Source organism: Rattus norvegicus, chromosome 2, assembly GCF_021556685.1.
Source record: "Rattus norvegicus strain SHRSP/BbbUtx chromosome 2, alternate assembly SHRSP_T2T, whole genome shotgun sequence".
Lineage (NCBI taxonomy): Eukaryota > Metazoa > Chordata > Mammalia > Rodentia > Muridae > Rattus > Rattus norvegicus.
Genome location: NC_141535.1, coordinates 151558823 through 151574812, shown reverse-complemented (window position 1 = coordinate 151574812; position 15990 = coordinate 151558823). Strand labels below are relative to the sequence as shown.

The 15990-nt window shown below is 41.5% G+C and overlaps 1 long non-coding RNA gene across 3 annotated transcripts in view; it reads right to left on the bottom strand.

Annotated features, from left to right (window-relative positions):
- Nucleotides 1-15990, bottom strand: part of LOC147996287 (uncharacterized) — a 37746-nt gene that overhangs the window by 12480 nt on the left and 9276 nt on the right. Inside the window, exons 3-4 of one of the 3 annotated variants that reach the window (XR_015675327.1) lie at nt 11718-11797; nt 6319-6394 (exon numbers count right to left, since the gene is read on the bottom strand). This is a non-coding gene — a long non-coding RNA (uncharacterized LOC147996287). Of the gene's footprint in view, nt 1-6318; nt 6395-11717; nt 11798-15990 lie in introns of those variants that run through there. The other 2 variants (XR_015675342.1, XR_015675341.1) reach the window with 2 other exon arrangements.

Genomic DNA, 15990 nt, shown 5'->3' with positions numbered 1-15990 from the left:
GGACAGAAAAATTGGAGTGGCCACACAAAACATTTTGTGTTTTCTATATATGGACAGGATACAGTGAGATATAACAGGAAAAACATCTAAGACTCCATCTCATTCGTCTCATCAAGCAGCTGTATTTGCTCATCACCCCTCCTGACCTAAGGTTTCAACGATCCGAAGAAAAGGTAGGCCAGAGGGCTATGTAGATTCCTTGTCCACAGGGTTTCTAGCCCTGGGAGAGACAGTGCCTATCTTTTAGGGTCAAGTTTAGTAGTCCATGAGGACCTGGTCAACTGAGTACTGTTCAACTGTATTAAGAATTAATAGCTCAGTCATTAACATACTTACTTTGAAAGTATGAGAACCTAAATTTGTTCTCAAGTGAAAGAAAAAAAACTAAGAAAGGCTAGGTGTGGTGGTGTGTGCTTGTAATCCCAGAGCTCTTCGAGTTCTTTCTCTGATTCCTTCAACGGGGGTCCTATTCTCAGTTCAGTGGTTTGCTGCTGGCATTCGCCTCTGTATTTGCTGTATTCTGGCTGTGTCTCTCAGGAGCGATCTACATCCGGCTCCTGTCGGTCTGCACTTCTTTGCTTCATCCATCTTGTCTAATTGGGTGGCTGTATATGTATGGGCCACATGTGGGGCAGGCTCTGAATGGGTGTTCCTTCAGTCTCTGTTTTAATCTTTGCCTCTCTCTTCCCTGCCAAGGGTATTCTTGTTCCCCTTTTAAAAAAGGAGTGAAGCATTCACATTTGCACAACAAGATTTCTTTTTTTGTCTCTGATGTGGGGAAGTTTCAAGAATAGAGGGCAAGCATAAGGGGAAGAGGAGATAACTGGGATTGGGGTGCATGATGTGGAGTTCACAAAAAACTAGTACTTTTTTTTTAAGTATTGAGAGTGGCATTATAGTATGTTCTCTTAGTCTTAAACTCTGACGGAAGTATAATTGAAAACAGACTACTAGTATACAAAAAGAAGGGTCTCCTGGTTGAAAGTCAAGCTCTTAGACAGCCAGTAAACCTGTAGGCCACCTGCGGGTCCACTGTAAATGGAGAGAGCCTAACAACTTCAGGGGATGTTGTTCTCACTGAGCCTTTGTGGGCAGGGCTCTCTGGAGCCATGGAGTGTACAAGTTGCCAAGTGCCCCCAGGAGCCCAAGCAAAGGAGTAGTCAGGTAATGTTAGCTGATGCTTCAGAGCACCATCTTCCTCAGAAGTCTGCTCCGGTCCTAGTGCTGATGCAACTCAGAACAACACGCTATTTAAAATAGGGAACAGATGCAAATATTACCTCAATTATGTATAGAAAATACTTTTATTTAAAATTACCATCACATCCAGCTGAAGTCAGCATCTGTGGGACACACCATGATACAGTGCAGCTTCCACAACAAAAACTGTCTGGACCTAAGTGTCAACTTCAGTGTAGGAACTAGTGGTGTGAGCTTTGAGGATGCTACCACCACGGTGTGTCTGTTGCCTCATTGAAAAAATGAGGACAAGAGCACCTCACCAAAGGGTTTCGATGAGAACTTGATGTGTCATAATTTAAAGTGCCTACAGCAGCACCTGACACATCGTAAGTACCAAAACACACTTATTATTGATATGTAATAAGTTTAAAAATTTAAAATAAAACAAAACACCATAATTTGGGTGGCTTATAAATAACAAACATTGCTAGCTCTGCTTATGGCCCACACTCTGCCATGTTCCTGACTTCATAATATTCTGCCTCGTGCCTAAGGCAATGGAGCCCGGTGATCATGGCCTTACACTTGAGGTTCGCACTTTGTTGTGTTGTGGGGAGGAGGGGAGGAGCTCCATATGACATCAAGCCCTGTCTGTCTTCCTCATTCTATGCAGCTAAAGGCTCGAGAGCTCTGTGTGCAAACGCAAGTCCACCACTGTCACCCATCGAACTTGAATATAGACTGCACCAGTGACTCTTCAGGGAACTTCAACGCTACGGACTAAGCCATGGAGCACACGGCTGTGAACTAAGGTTATGCCATTGGTCCCTTTTACTCTGAGGCTTCTAGATTCTTAGACTGAGTAGCTGCTGGCTTTCATGGCCCTCCTCCACTCTATAGATGACCATTGTAGGTCTATTAATTTAGAAATTGGCAGCCATTTTGGGAAGTCAGCCTTAGCTTCACTTTTATGATCCCATGTGTGAAAGAAAACATGTACTACTTATCTTTATAAGTCTGCCTTGTTTCTCTTGACGTAATGATCTCCCATTCCATCCATTTTCCTGTAAATCATTTTTCTAAATGATTTGGGATAAACTAAATCCATTAAACATAGATATCTATCAAACATGGATATGTGAGTATATCTATTAAGCACAGGTATATAAGTGGGTCTCTTAAACATGAGTATATACAAATAACTATTAAATGTGGGTACGTAAGTGCAACTATTAAATATAGGGTTTTTTTTTTTTTTCGGAGCTGGGGACCGAACCCAGGGCCTTGCGCTTGCTAGGCAAGCGCTCTACCACTGAGCTAAATCCCCAACCCCAAATATAGGTATTTAAGTGTATACATTAAGTGATTTTCCCCCCGTCGGGCACATGCCCACAACTGGTACAAAGAGACCACAAAAGTAAAGTTTCTTATTGCTTCTTTTACAGACTTTCTTTTTTTATTATTAAATATTTATTTATTTATTTATTTATTATGTATATGGCCTTTTTCTGTAGATAAGTATGTTTTTCAGAAGAGGGAATTAGATCTCATAGTACTCCAGATATAGACAGTTATGAACTGCCATGTGGGTGCTGGGAATTGATCCCAGTACTTCTGGAAGAGCAGCCAGTACTCTTACCTCTGAGCCATTTCCATGCAACTATGCATAAGAAATATACTTACTCCTCTGGCCTCAGTAACTTTCCACCTGTGAGCTCCCATGAGGGAATGCAGACATTGTTAGCCCCAGTTTTCACAACTCCAAATCTATTTGATAAGATCTTGTTTTTCCTATTATGCTCCATTCACATTTGATTGATACTCCTTAGAAATCAGTCAGTAAGCCTGTCTGTACTCAGTCATGGAGGTCTGTTATATTAAATGGATGGCTGCCATTTTCATTGTCAGCGTGTCCTAGGCAGGACAGCAGACTGAGAAAGAAGAGCGCAAGGACCTGAATCAGAGTTATATGCTGACTTCTTCCTAGATTGACTGCTTCTTCTTTATCTTTTTTTTTTTTATTTTTTAATCCTTCTTTATCTTGGTGTATTATACTAACACAGTGATTCACAGCTATGAGCTAAACAAAGCTGGAATCCAGTAAGCTGCAAGAATATGGAGAAGGTCTGGATTTAGACCGAGGAGTGACTGGAGAAATGGAAGAATTGTTTGGAGACGTGAGCATAGTTAAGCCAAAGGCATGGCTGACAATTTCGGGCAGGCAGGTAAACTGAGAATTCAAGAGTAAGACATTACCTGTATATTTACCGTCAGGCCCAGTGATGCTGCCTTTAGATATGCCTCAGTTACAGTTGCGTAAGTTTAAAGTGATGCTCATATGAAATTATCCATTGTATTAGATATTCATTTGTAATGACAGAAACAATCCTCACTCATCAAAAGGAACGTGGTTACATTTATTAATTATAAATAATTACAAGTAAACATTTACAAGTAAATATGGTATATCCATGTGATGGAATTGTATGAAACTAGGAAAATGGCATGTCTATAAATGAAACATCACTGGCATATATACTATTAGGAGAAATGGAGACCAGGCACTACATACAGTGTATTGCATTATTTATAAAAGAGAAAATAAAGAGAAGCATGATTAGTTGCTTTTATTTTCTTAAATAAAACTACTCTGGGAAAATAATAAATAAAAGACAAAAAAGTGATTTCTTAGAGTCTGGAAGTCTGAGGCCAGAGTATGAATGTGGTTGAGTTCTGTGAGGGCTTAGCTCTCTGGGCCTTTCTCATTGGGCCTCTAGTCACATCTGTGGGAGGCCTTGCCGGTCGATACTATCACAGTTAGACTTGTGTGTCAGCATTTGGGCTTGGAGGGACATAAACATCCAAGCCATTGCCTGTCATCTGTAATGCAGGCCATTGTATTTGTTGTCATTGGTTTTTGTTTATCCGGCTAACTAAAACGAATAGTAATTAAAACCAAGAGAAAAATCATGTACTTACTGTTTGGCTTTTCATTCTCTAAGACAGGTAAGGCATACAATCTCTGATGTAATATGGTCTATTAGAGGGTTAGAAAGGAATCGTTCTTTTTGGTTTTAAAATAAACTCTAGGGCCCGGGGGGAGGGGCAGATACAGCTCAGGTGTGGACACATACACAAGACCCTGGGCTCAGTGCTCAGCAGCCTCCAAGTGAAAGGCACATTATAAAACAGATACAAGTTTAGTGTTTGGAGCATAAGCTGGATGGTCACCGAAGGACGCAAAGGAACACACCCATGTGGGGTTTCATTTCTTCTTTCAAAATCATAAATACGAACTGTTCTCACAAGTTGACAGTGCTTTATTTCACTTTGAGAATATATGAACACAGAGCTGATTTTCTTTAATTTGACTTATTAGAGTGGTAGCCACACAGCCGTACCCGGAAGGATATGCTCACGCCCTAACACAGTACCTTCATTTGTCTTTCTCATTGCTTTCTGCATAAAGCCTATTTACACAACTATTTTTGAATTGTAGTTTAAAATTTTAAGATGTCATTAGACCATAGCCATCTGACCTCTTTCCTTATCATAATGCACGTCCTTCTGAGAGAACTCTTATCTGTTTGGTAAATATTTGTCAAGGGATTCTTAGGTGACGAGCCCTATTGAGGATTCTGGAACAACGATGAACAAGACAGACAAGGCCCTAGCCTTCAAAGACCCTGATTCTAGTCTAGAATAAATACCTAAACCAGCACGTGAGAATAATTTCAGAAGTTTTATGGTGGGTGGAACTCTTAGAAGGTCAGGGGAGGTCCCTTCTCTAAAGACATTTGAGCTGAGAGTAGATTAAGGAACAAAAGGCACGCAGTGAACTGAGGGCATCAGGGGTCAGCACATACAATGGCTGCAAGGAGAAAGGAGCTTAGTGTGTTTGAGGAAGCAAAAGGAGGTTGCTGGAGATGGACTCAGTGAGCAAAGGCCCAAGAAGTAGGCAAGAGTCACCTTAGGAGGCTTTTCTTGGACTTTGATTTTATTCTAATTATAGTCAGAGAGATTTGGGAGATTTTAAGCCAAGATGGCACGGGTTCTGCCCTAACTCTTATATAACTCCTAATGAAGAGTGAGTTACAGGGAGGCAAGATCATATGCAGAGACACTACATAGGAGGTAATTCCTGTTTTCAAATCAAATCAAAAAGAGAATCAAATCATGGCTTCGACTCGGACAATAGCAGATGAAATAGACATTAAATGGAAGGATTTAAAATAGATTTTGGAAGTAGCATCTACAATCTGTAAATTGATCATGTACAGAGAATTCATGAATCCAGACTACAGTGATTTACGTCATCATAGTTGTTTGGGTTTTTTTGTTTTGTTTTGTTTTGTTTTACTGTTATTTATTCATTCTTTTAGTTAGGAAAATAGATACGTGGTGACATTATTTACTTAGTCTGGGAAAGTGTCTTAGTTACTATTCTATTGTCATGAAAGGGATATCATAACCAAGGCAACTTATAAAACAAAGTACTTATAATTTCAGAGAGTGAGTTCATGACCATCAAGACAGAGACCATGGCTGCAGGCAGGAATCCATGATGCTAAAGCAATAGTGGAAAGCTTACATCTGATCTACAAGCAGCAAGCAGAAACTGGGCTTGTCATGGGGTTTTTAAACCTTAAGTCTACCCCACCCCCATAACACACCTTCTCCAAGAAGGCCATATCTCCTAATCCTTCCCAAAACACCAACAAGGGACCAAGCATTCATATATGAGCCTATGGGGCCATTATCATTCGAACTACCACAGAAAGGATCATTATTTAGTGTAGAACTTGAAAAAAAATGCCCATGAAAACTTTGCTATGTCTGCTTGAAGTCTAACTTGGAATGCCAAGTATATCAGAAACACCGTTGGATGTTTTAACTCTGAAAGTCAGAGCAGCTATACCTGTGTATCTCTATACTCGGGGGGTGACTAATGCATAGTAATATTGGAAGCCATAGACTAGAAAACCACAACCCAGAGAGTAAACTGGAGGAGAGAAATAAATAGCTGGTTTATTGGCACTCCTGCTCTTAGAGGTCAGTTAGAGGTGAAAGGACACCTGTAAAAACTGAGGGGTTCCCTTACTAGGTTAGGAGGAAAATAAGACAGCATGATGTTACCAAAGTCCAGAGCACATGCTGATAAGAAAGCAGAAGTCTCCCATCTGCGCTGCAGGCTGTTATCAGGTCAGGAAGGCTAGAGAACAAAGGAAAAGCCGATGAATTTGATAACATCTAGGTTTTGGTGATTTGGTCATGATTGATTACAGTGGTGTTTTAGCAATTACCAGCAGAATGGAGTGGGTTGAAACTCAATGGATTCGTTGCAATTTCAGTAAAAACAAATATATTTTTTACAGGAGGGTTCTAAATTATACATTGAAGAGCAAAAGACAAATTTTTTTTTAAAAAAGTCAAACTTCAATAATAACAATGGAGTATTTTATTTCAGACATCAAGATACTTATAAGTTACAGAAGGAATGGCATGTGGATGTATGGCCAGGGTACATGGCTGAGCTTTCAATGAAAGGCATGACTGCTTATGACATGGAAAGATTTGGATTCCTACTTCACAACATTCTTAAATACCAGTTCCACAAGGACTGAGAGTGTAAAAGGACAAGTGTTACACTTATCCTCTTTCTGAGAAAATGTCTCACTCTGTAGCCCTGGATGGTCGGGATGCTATATGGGCCAAACTGGCCTTGAATTCAGAGATCTGTCTCCCTCTGCCTCCAAAGTGGTGGGATCAAAGGTGTACCATCATGCTGGACCAATTTTTATACTTTTAGGTGAAAGTTTAATGATGTCAGGATAGGGAAGGGTGCCTCAGATAAGTTATGTAACATCCTAACCATGAAAGACATAAATTTGATTATATCAAAATTAAAAATATCTGTTTCCTAAAAGATACTATCAAGAAACTGAAAACTCAAAGGACAGACTTTGGTTGGAAGAGATGCTTACAACAACTAAAGCTAGCAGGGGATAAGTATCCAGAGTAGCTAATGATCTACGACATCAAAAGGCAAAAGGCTTGATAGGAAAGGCAAAGGTTATACAAAAGGAGTTTTAAATGGCAAACATACATGAAGACACGTTCAACATCTCAGTGATAAAAATGGAAATTAAAATGATTTGGGGTGTCAGCTGGCATGCATTTCATTGATGAAACAATAGTGTTAAGGCGTGCACACTGTCATTTGACATCGTAATGACACTTATTGATTTTGAATGTTTACCTGAATGAGCATACACATGCTACAGTGCACACGTAGGGGATCAGAGGCCAACTCCTGTCAGTTCTTTCCTTCTAATATGTGTGTCCCAAGGACTGAGCTCTGGTCATCAAGTCACCTGGTCACTAAGTTATTTCCCGAGCCAGAGACATAAACTCTTTAAAGTAATTCTGAGAATTCTAATGCACATATTAATTTGGAAAACAATTTAGTATTATCTAATGCAACTGGATAATCGCATAAAGCTCGCTTCAGCGAATTTATCTGTGTTATATACCCTAATAAAATATTCTCCATTTATAACCTCACTTTTATCACAATAAAAGAAATAGCATAGGAATGCAATAATCAGACAAATGAAGTTTAAAATTATAAGATGCTCTTTTTCATGTCATCTCCTAGGAGGTTTGTATTGTCAAGATGAATCAGAAAAGCTCCTTCATAGCCACTAGCTGTCAGAAATTCATTGGAATGGAAGGTGGACACAAGCTTTGTATTCTCTATGAGAAGCACGTGGCAACAGAAGTAGCCAGATGGCATAGGAGAAGAATGGAAGGGTTATATGGTCTGAATCAGTGGTGGGAAGGACAAGCAAGGTTTCCCATGAAGCAAGATGTCTTGACCCATGGCAGAGTGCATCTACTGTTGAGTAAGGGGCATTCTTAGATAGACCAAGGAGAACTGGAGAGAGGAAGTGCAAGTCTGTTCACAGATGCATTGTGTATTCCAGTCTGAGGGTTCTCAAATTGGCTATTGTAAAAACAACGACAAGAACAACCAAACAAACAAACAGAACACAAATGAGAGAAGGGTATTCCTAGACGGAAAGATACTCCTGTGCCTTGGCAGTTAGGGCCCAGACGAGCTAACAGGATCTGAAAACTTTCAATCTCTCAAAAAGAAGATGATGTCTGCCAATATGTTTTCAGAAAGCCCTCAGACAAAGAAGATAAGCGGCCCATGGCCAAAGCACCCGAGATCCAGCGGTTTGTCACTCCACATGTCCTGCTATACAAACTCTGACAGACTGCTCTGAAGAAAACAGCATACTCAGGAAAACAAGGAGGACACTGCCAAAGAGAATGAAGAGAGCTAAAGAAAAATGGCAGGAACAGAGTACAAGAGATGTAAGCTGTCCTCACTGACAGCTTCTGCTTCTACATCTGAGTCTAGTCAAGCTAAGTCACTAAGAGGAACTAATAGGGGTTTGCAACCCCATAGGAAGAACAACAATACCAACCAACCAATCCCCACCAGAGCTCCCAGGGACTAAACCACCAACCAGTGAGTACACATGGACAGGCCCATGGCTCCAGCCACATATGTGGCAGAGGATGGCATTGCCCAGCATCAATGGGAAGAAAAGCCCTTGGTCTGCTGAAGGCTTGTTTTCCCAATGTAGGGTAATGCCAGGGCGTTGAGGTTAGAGAGGTTGGTGGGAATGGGAGCATCCTGATAGAAGCAGGGGGAGGGGGAGGGGCTGTCGGAGAGGGAGTTAAGGGGATAACATTCGAAATGTAAATACATAAAGTATGCAAGAAAAATAAAATTATATAAAAAAGAGGAACAAATAAATCACCAATTTTTGAAAAACAATAATTTTTTATAATGCACTAAGTATACATGAATATAGTATTCATGTACAATACTATACATGTGTACAATAATATAGTTAAAAACAAAATCGAGGCCCATGCACGTACTGCAACAGCAAAGAAAACTAATTAATATGTCATTTAGAAATACCCTGTGTCAGACTCATCTTAGGGGACCACTGAGACACACAGAGAACCTCTTGGGAACAGACAGTTTGCACACACTAGAACTAGGGATTGAACTTTTTGTTCTGAGACTTCATGGCAAACTTCTCAGAAAGTCCTCAGAGGTAGATGCACACAGCCATCCGCCCCATCCCCACCTCTAGGTTTGGTTCTGGTGTTTCTGCTTGGAGCGACCTCTCAACTCCCTTTGTCCTGTGAGACTGGAACTTGCTTATATCCTATGGCATGCTTCTACTCCATGGCTTCTTAGAATGGACCGTCTCCACACTCAGCTTTTAGAGATTTGGGTCAATCTTTTCTCTTTCTCACCAAAAGAAGAAGAAGAAGGAGGAGGAGGAGGAGGAGGAGGAGGAGGAGGAGGAGGAGGAGGAGAAGGAGAAGAAGAAGAAGAAGAAGAAGAAGAAGAAGAAGAAGAAGAAGAAGAAGAAGAAGAAGAAGAAGAAGAAGAAGAAGAGGAAGGAGAGGAAGAGGAGGAGGAGGGGAGGGGAAGGGAAGGGAAGGGAAGGGAAGGGAAGGGAAGGGAAGGGAAGAGAAGAGAAGAGAAGAGAAGAGAAGAGAAGAGAAGAGAAGAGAAGAGAAGAGAAGAGAAGAGAAGAGAAGAGAAGAGAAAAGAAAAACCCAGTTTTTTGAAAATCAGAGCTCTTGCCTTCTGGCCCCAAAGGATTTAAACAACTATTTTGAAATTCAAAACTCCAAGCAATGACCTCTTTGTTCCGTCTGCAGCAGACATTGCTTCTGTAAGACAGACCTTAGATTCCATCTATGCTTATCTCTTGCCAGAGTGAAAAACTTCTGAATTCCTAAAAAGGAAAGACAGATTTTAAAGCAATATCCTGCTTCCCTATAGCAGAGCATGGAATTATGCGCCCTTCGGAGTGCCAGTGCTTCCTAACGGTCCAGCTGCATTCCTCCACAGTTTCCCAATGAATTTTGAGTTCTAGCTACTATTGATTTCCCTACTTAGAATTCCCAAGGGCACCAGCCACTTGGCTGGAGAGCCTCATGTCTGTGTACTTACAGTCCCCTTCTGCCTGAAACATCCTTCCTTTCTGCCTGCCGCCTCACTTTAGGAGACTTCTGTTTCCAACTATACTGTGAGACTTCGGAAGCCATCTGGCTAAGGTAGCCTCCTCTGAGGTCTGAACTACGTTTCTTTGTCTCATTCATTCAGGTTGCTAGAGTCTGGTGACCTCAATCTCTGCCCTTTGTTTACCCAGATCTGGGGTTTGGGCAGCTCTTCCTGAAGTTGCTAACTTTTTTTTCTTTTTTAACCTCAGTGTTCCCATGGTGTCTGGTTAACCAGTGCCTTCTACTAAACTTGGTTGAAATTCTTCCGTGGTTTTTGTTTTACTGACTGATAGCTGTCCTTTGTTTAGACTATCTGGCCCATTCCTTCTCGGCCAAAGCATTTGTTTTTGTGCTTCAGGAGCACCTTGTAGAGGGCTCCTTTGAAGTATCTACATCAGCCTATCATTTCCTTAGATGAGTGTCTAACCACTGTGCTCTCAGCCTCTCAAAGGTACATACAGTTCATGCTCTGTGTCTCTTTATAACACCTGTGATGATCTTAATCAGTCCACAAGTGACCCTTGGACTTCAAGGTGGATTGAGGGATACATGGCTGCGTGGGTAGCCAATGAATAAAGCCTTTCTAATATATATACTCTGCAATAGCTGTATATCATGGCCTCTAAAGCTTACAATGGCTCCTCTTTGTGGAATAAACACTAAGACCTCTCTAATCTGGCGCCTGCTTATCTTTGTGGTCCCCTCTCCCTTCAGCCCTTGTTGCCCAGTCACTCCGAATGGCTTAAAGCTCTCGCTAAACACTCGGTTCCTTTCTCCTCTTCTTTCTTGAGGAAACCTTTGCTCATATCTGAGTTCCACACTGCCCCATAGCTGCCGAGCTAGCTACTCCTTTATTTCCGTTCTCTCGGAACATCTTAGGTGCAGTAGACAGCAGTGCGTTGCCCTCAGCAACTGGGCTTTTCAGTCTGGCTACAGTGGGCAGCAAAGAACAATGGTATTAGGGGGGCATGTCTAGTCAATGGCCACTAACTTGTGGGGAAGTAGACCCTACCTGGGAGTAAGATTTTCATTTAATGACCCATATCTTCTCTAGGAAGAATTTTCTACTCATGCACATTGTCTGTGTTCAAACTACTACTTTTCTATCTTAATTCTATTTTTAATTATTTTATAAAATAATACATTTCCATAAGGCTTTATTGGCTACTAAGATAGCTTCCAGTTTTCTCTGTTCTAACAAATATGGCAGGTCATTTGTTTTTTAAATAGTGTATTTTCTTCTGAAGGGAGTTTCTTTTCTTTCTCTTCGAAAAAAGTTAAGTGTGAGTTAACTAAAAAAAAACAAAAACAAAAACAAAAACTTTTTTTTTAAGTTGGTTCTCAGTGATGGGGGACCTAACTCCTCGGAATGATGTGGGCAGAGGGTCATAATCTTTTCAGAAGGCCAAATACATAACCTGAACTATTACCTTAATAACTTACAAATCGAAGTGCCGATGACCGTATCTCTCGGGTCTACACACGGAGCTGTCATTGTCTCCAGCTTCTCCTGAGAACACAGAGAAGCCATAGCACAGATGAGCATCTGACCGCGGAGAGCAAGCATGTCTGAGGGATGGGTAAGATCCTGCTGAGGAGCAGGGGCTGGAGGGATACAAATGAAAACTTGAACCAAACTCACTGAAGCCACCCAAAGTTCTCTTCAGTATTTTTATATGGAAACTTCTGAGAAATACAGGAATGTCTTGGTGCGTGGAGCAGAAACAGCACATTGGTGATAATTTCTCTAAAGCTGACATCCCAAGACTGGACATTGTCTCCCTAATTGACCTTTATTTTGTACTTGTGTTTGGGATGTATTTGCAACTATGGTAAGATGTTCAGACCATTTCAATTCCTGTGGTGTTTCCTGACTTCCATAGTTTCAAATATCTATCTATAGGATTTCCATCAATTTAAACAAGAAGTGGGAAGGGAGAGACAGAGACAGAGGAGGGGAGTGTTGTGAGGTGACAAACTCCTCCTGTGTCCTCACGCATCAGTTTAGTAGAAGACATCTGAACTCCTTTATAAATTCCCAGGGCCTTACACGTGTTAGTTCACATTAGCCTCTGGCTTTCCTGAGTTCAAAGAGCACAGCCTAACTGCCCCAGAGATAGAAGGCATTTGCTTTTCACCTTCAATGGTGAAAAACCTACCCACCTACAACTCAGCACTTCGGAGATAGAAGCGGGAAGATCCAGAGTTCAAGGTCTTCCTTTGGTACATAAAGTGTTTAAAACCAGCCTGGGCTACAAAGGAATGTGTCACAGAATGAAAACAAATGATAATAAAAACATTTTTCTCTCACTTTAAGTTAGTATTCAAATTAATAATTTCATGGTGGCATTTTTGTCCACCTGTGTCATTTGTCTTTCTCTCCCTCTCCTGAGGACTTTCTTCATGCTCTTCCTGGCCTCTTCCTTTCCCTAGTGGGCTCCCCTCCTCCTTTCATGTCATATCCATTCCAATACTCTGTTTAAAAAAACAAATTAAGGGTTGGAGAGATGGCTCAGTGGTTAAGAGCACTGGGTGCTCTTGCAGAGGTCCTGAGTTCAAATCCCAGCAACCACGTGGTGGCTCACAACCATCTGTAATGAGATGTGATGCCCTCTTCTGGTGTGTCTGAAGACAGCTACAGGGTACTTATATATAATAATAAATAAATAAATCTTTTTAAAAATTAAAAAAGAAACAAATTAAGAATTTAACTGCTATGACCTCACAGAATCGTTTTTATTTTATTAATTATGATTTGTATATTCTCTGACCTCTAAATCTATGTAGAACCTAAGTTGAACACATTTTATAATCGTTGTTGACATCAAGCTCTGAAATAAATCTCTCAAAAACATGCAAAGGCGACTGAGCTCAGTTGAACTGACCTACAGACCTGACTTTGTCACTGCCAATGACTGCCTTTCTTACAGCTCACTAAGCCCGTTTTTCATTTTTTTATTATTGTTGTTGTTGTTTAAGCCGGAGTCAAGAAATATTTACTTCAAGTAGGGATTCTAGACCTTCACATATGCCTTGGGTTCAGATTGGAGATAATAATAAAAAGACCCCTGCCTCCCAGCTCCTTAAGGTCTACCCACAGTTTAGCAGAAGAAAGGGCTTTCATACCCCCATGCTTCACTTTCTTTCTTCCAGGCCTTCCTCTAAAAGGACGATCTAAAAGAGCATGCAGCTGCTTAAAAACCGTCCCTCTATTTAGAAGTTCTCCTTAGGAGGCAGAGTAAATCTCAAGCCTCTGCCAGGGTTTGGCAGTTAGCATCTTTGCTTTCTGACAGTGTTTTGTGAGGAAGTGATGAGAGTGAAGACTTTATTACTACCGAAAAGGGAGGCAGAAGAGCTAAACTGATGTAACCGCCCCACCAGATGTCTCTGAGGAGAGTGGTGTTCAAAGGTAACAAGTGCTCTTCTCTGCTGGCTCATTGTTTTGAAGGGGAGACAGCGGTCCTTCATCAGAGCAGCCCATATTTGGCCATCTCAGCACTTGCAAAGTGATGTTAGACATCGGAAAATCAAACAGGGATGCTCAGTCAGGGCGGCTGTCTGCTGTCAGGAGAGCGGATCTCTCTTGCACTATTCTTTGCATGAATTCAAGTGGAGAATGTCTCACAGTGTTCAACCGATATGATAAATGACCCAGCAAGTCACGACACAATGCGCTGTATGTCTTGAGTACAAGCTGGGATCTGCCATTTAATTAGAATGCTGCTTAAAACAGGTGTAATGCTTGTTTGTCATAATTGTAACGCAGGTAAAGGAACCGTTTGCCTCCTTGCAATCATGTGCATTCGATTTTATACTCAGTAATGAATTAACTTTCATTCCGAAAACTCTTGCTGGAAGATTCGAATTCACAACTCTTCGTTTTATTTGTGCTTTTCAGTTTAAGATGGAGTCTCAAGATGTTGCCCTGGATGGTCTCCAACTCATATGGGATCCAGGGATCTTCTGCTTCAGCCTCTCATGGAGCCAGAGTTACAGAGTTACACTGTGTGGTCAGTGGGGCTTCTAATTGAACATCCTAATTCTGGCCGGAACCACCACATTATTTTTAATTGAATAATGTCTACGAATGTCCGAGAAAATTAAAACCGAAACATTATACTGTCAAGTCACTTTCTGACCCTGCAGTCCATTTCCCCCACTGTGGTCTGGCAGAAAGAAAATTACTTAAATAACATCTACTGTTTAAGTAAGAGATTCTTTTTTTTTTAAGATTATTTATTTTTAATGTATATGAGTACACGGTCACCGTCTTCAGACACACCAGAAGACAGCATAAGATCCCATTACAGATGGTTGTGAGTCACCATGTGGTAGCTGGGAATTGAACTCAGGATCTCTGGAAGAGCAGTCAGTGCTCTTAACCACTGAGTCATCCTCCAGCCCTAAGTAAGAGATTCTTAACTGGAGAGATATAGTCCTGAATGGGAGGGAAAAACTTCCTGATCATGTGATGTCTGTCTATGAAGGAAAGCAGATAAGAAACAAGTAGATAATTGGACAAACTCCCTGTAGATAATTCTACGTTCTAAGAAATCAAATGAGATGACGTGCTAGAGAGTGGCTGGCTAGTGAGAGCATAGCTACTTTAGGGGCCATGAAAGTGACAGAGGCCATTCAAATCCAACTGGGGAAGTGTTTTGCTGATCGGGCGAGCCATGTATTGGGATATAGAATTGAATGTTGAGGTGCAGAGGAGCAGTAGGTTAGAGCTGAAGATAGAACTCAATGATTCTCTGCAGTTCTGTTTTATAGACAATGTCCATGGGACGCCAGACTGGAGATGGGAGGCTGAGAAAAAAAAAGAGTAAAAATGAGTGTGATTGACGTGTAAGTGCATGCAGAGGTGTGGGGGGAGAGGAGAGTGGCAACTAGATGTGGGCTGCGGGACACTGCCGAGTGCAAAGTTCCAGGAGGGTAGGTGAAGTCACTGGAAGTCAAGTTGGAGGGGAGTAGTGGAGGCCAAGCGAATTGTAAAACACACCAGGAAAGGCCTCAAACGAGGTGCAAACATACAGAAAGCTGCAGTTCCTCAGATGCTAACCTTCCGGCACAGTGCATAGGAAGATGAAAATGATTTTATCTGAGTCAGCAAAGACAATGGCCAGGCAAATGAGAACTTGAGTCCATGGGGCATTCATAACAGGCGGCTGTCTCTGCACTGTGGAGGACCTGATTAAGCAGCGGGCAGGGATCAGCAATCGGGCTCTGTGCGGTGTCGGGTGTCTAAATTCTGGAACAGGTTTGGGAGAATGCATATCACACCTGTATTTATTCATTATTTTGAAAGCGTTGTTCAGTAGCATTGAGTCATCTCCTCATGATGTGTAGAACTTGAGGAGGGGCTGGGGGAGTCTTCTGTGCAAGTCTGGAATAGTTCTACTGAGATGTTGGTCTTACTTAGTCAATTAGGAAGCAGACACACATGAGTAGAAAAATCATCCATTCACAAGTGGAAAGGCATTTTCACAAAGAAAATGCCATTACAGATTTCCCTTCTAGTACTCTTTCGGTTTATGTGGGTAATGCATGTATACAGAGGTGTCTCCTGTTTGGGACAGCTGTCATGTTAGCATTTAGATAAGCCAAACAGGCCCCACTCTGGTGGCCTGAGAGGTAGGCTTCGGTTTTAGAGGTGCGTGCAGCTGTCCCAAATCCCAGTCCTACCATTTTTCAGACTGTGTG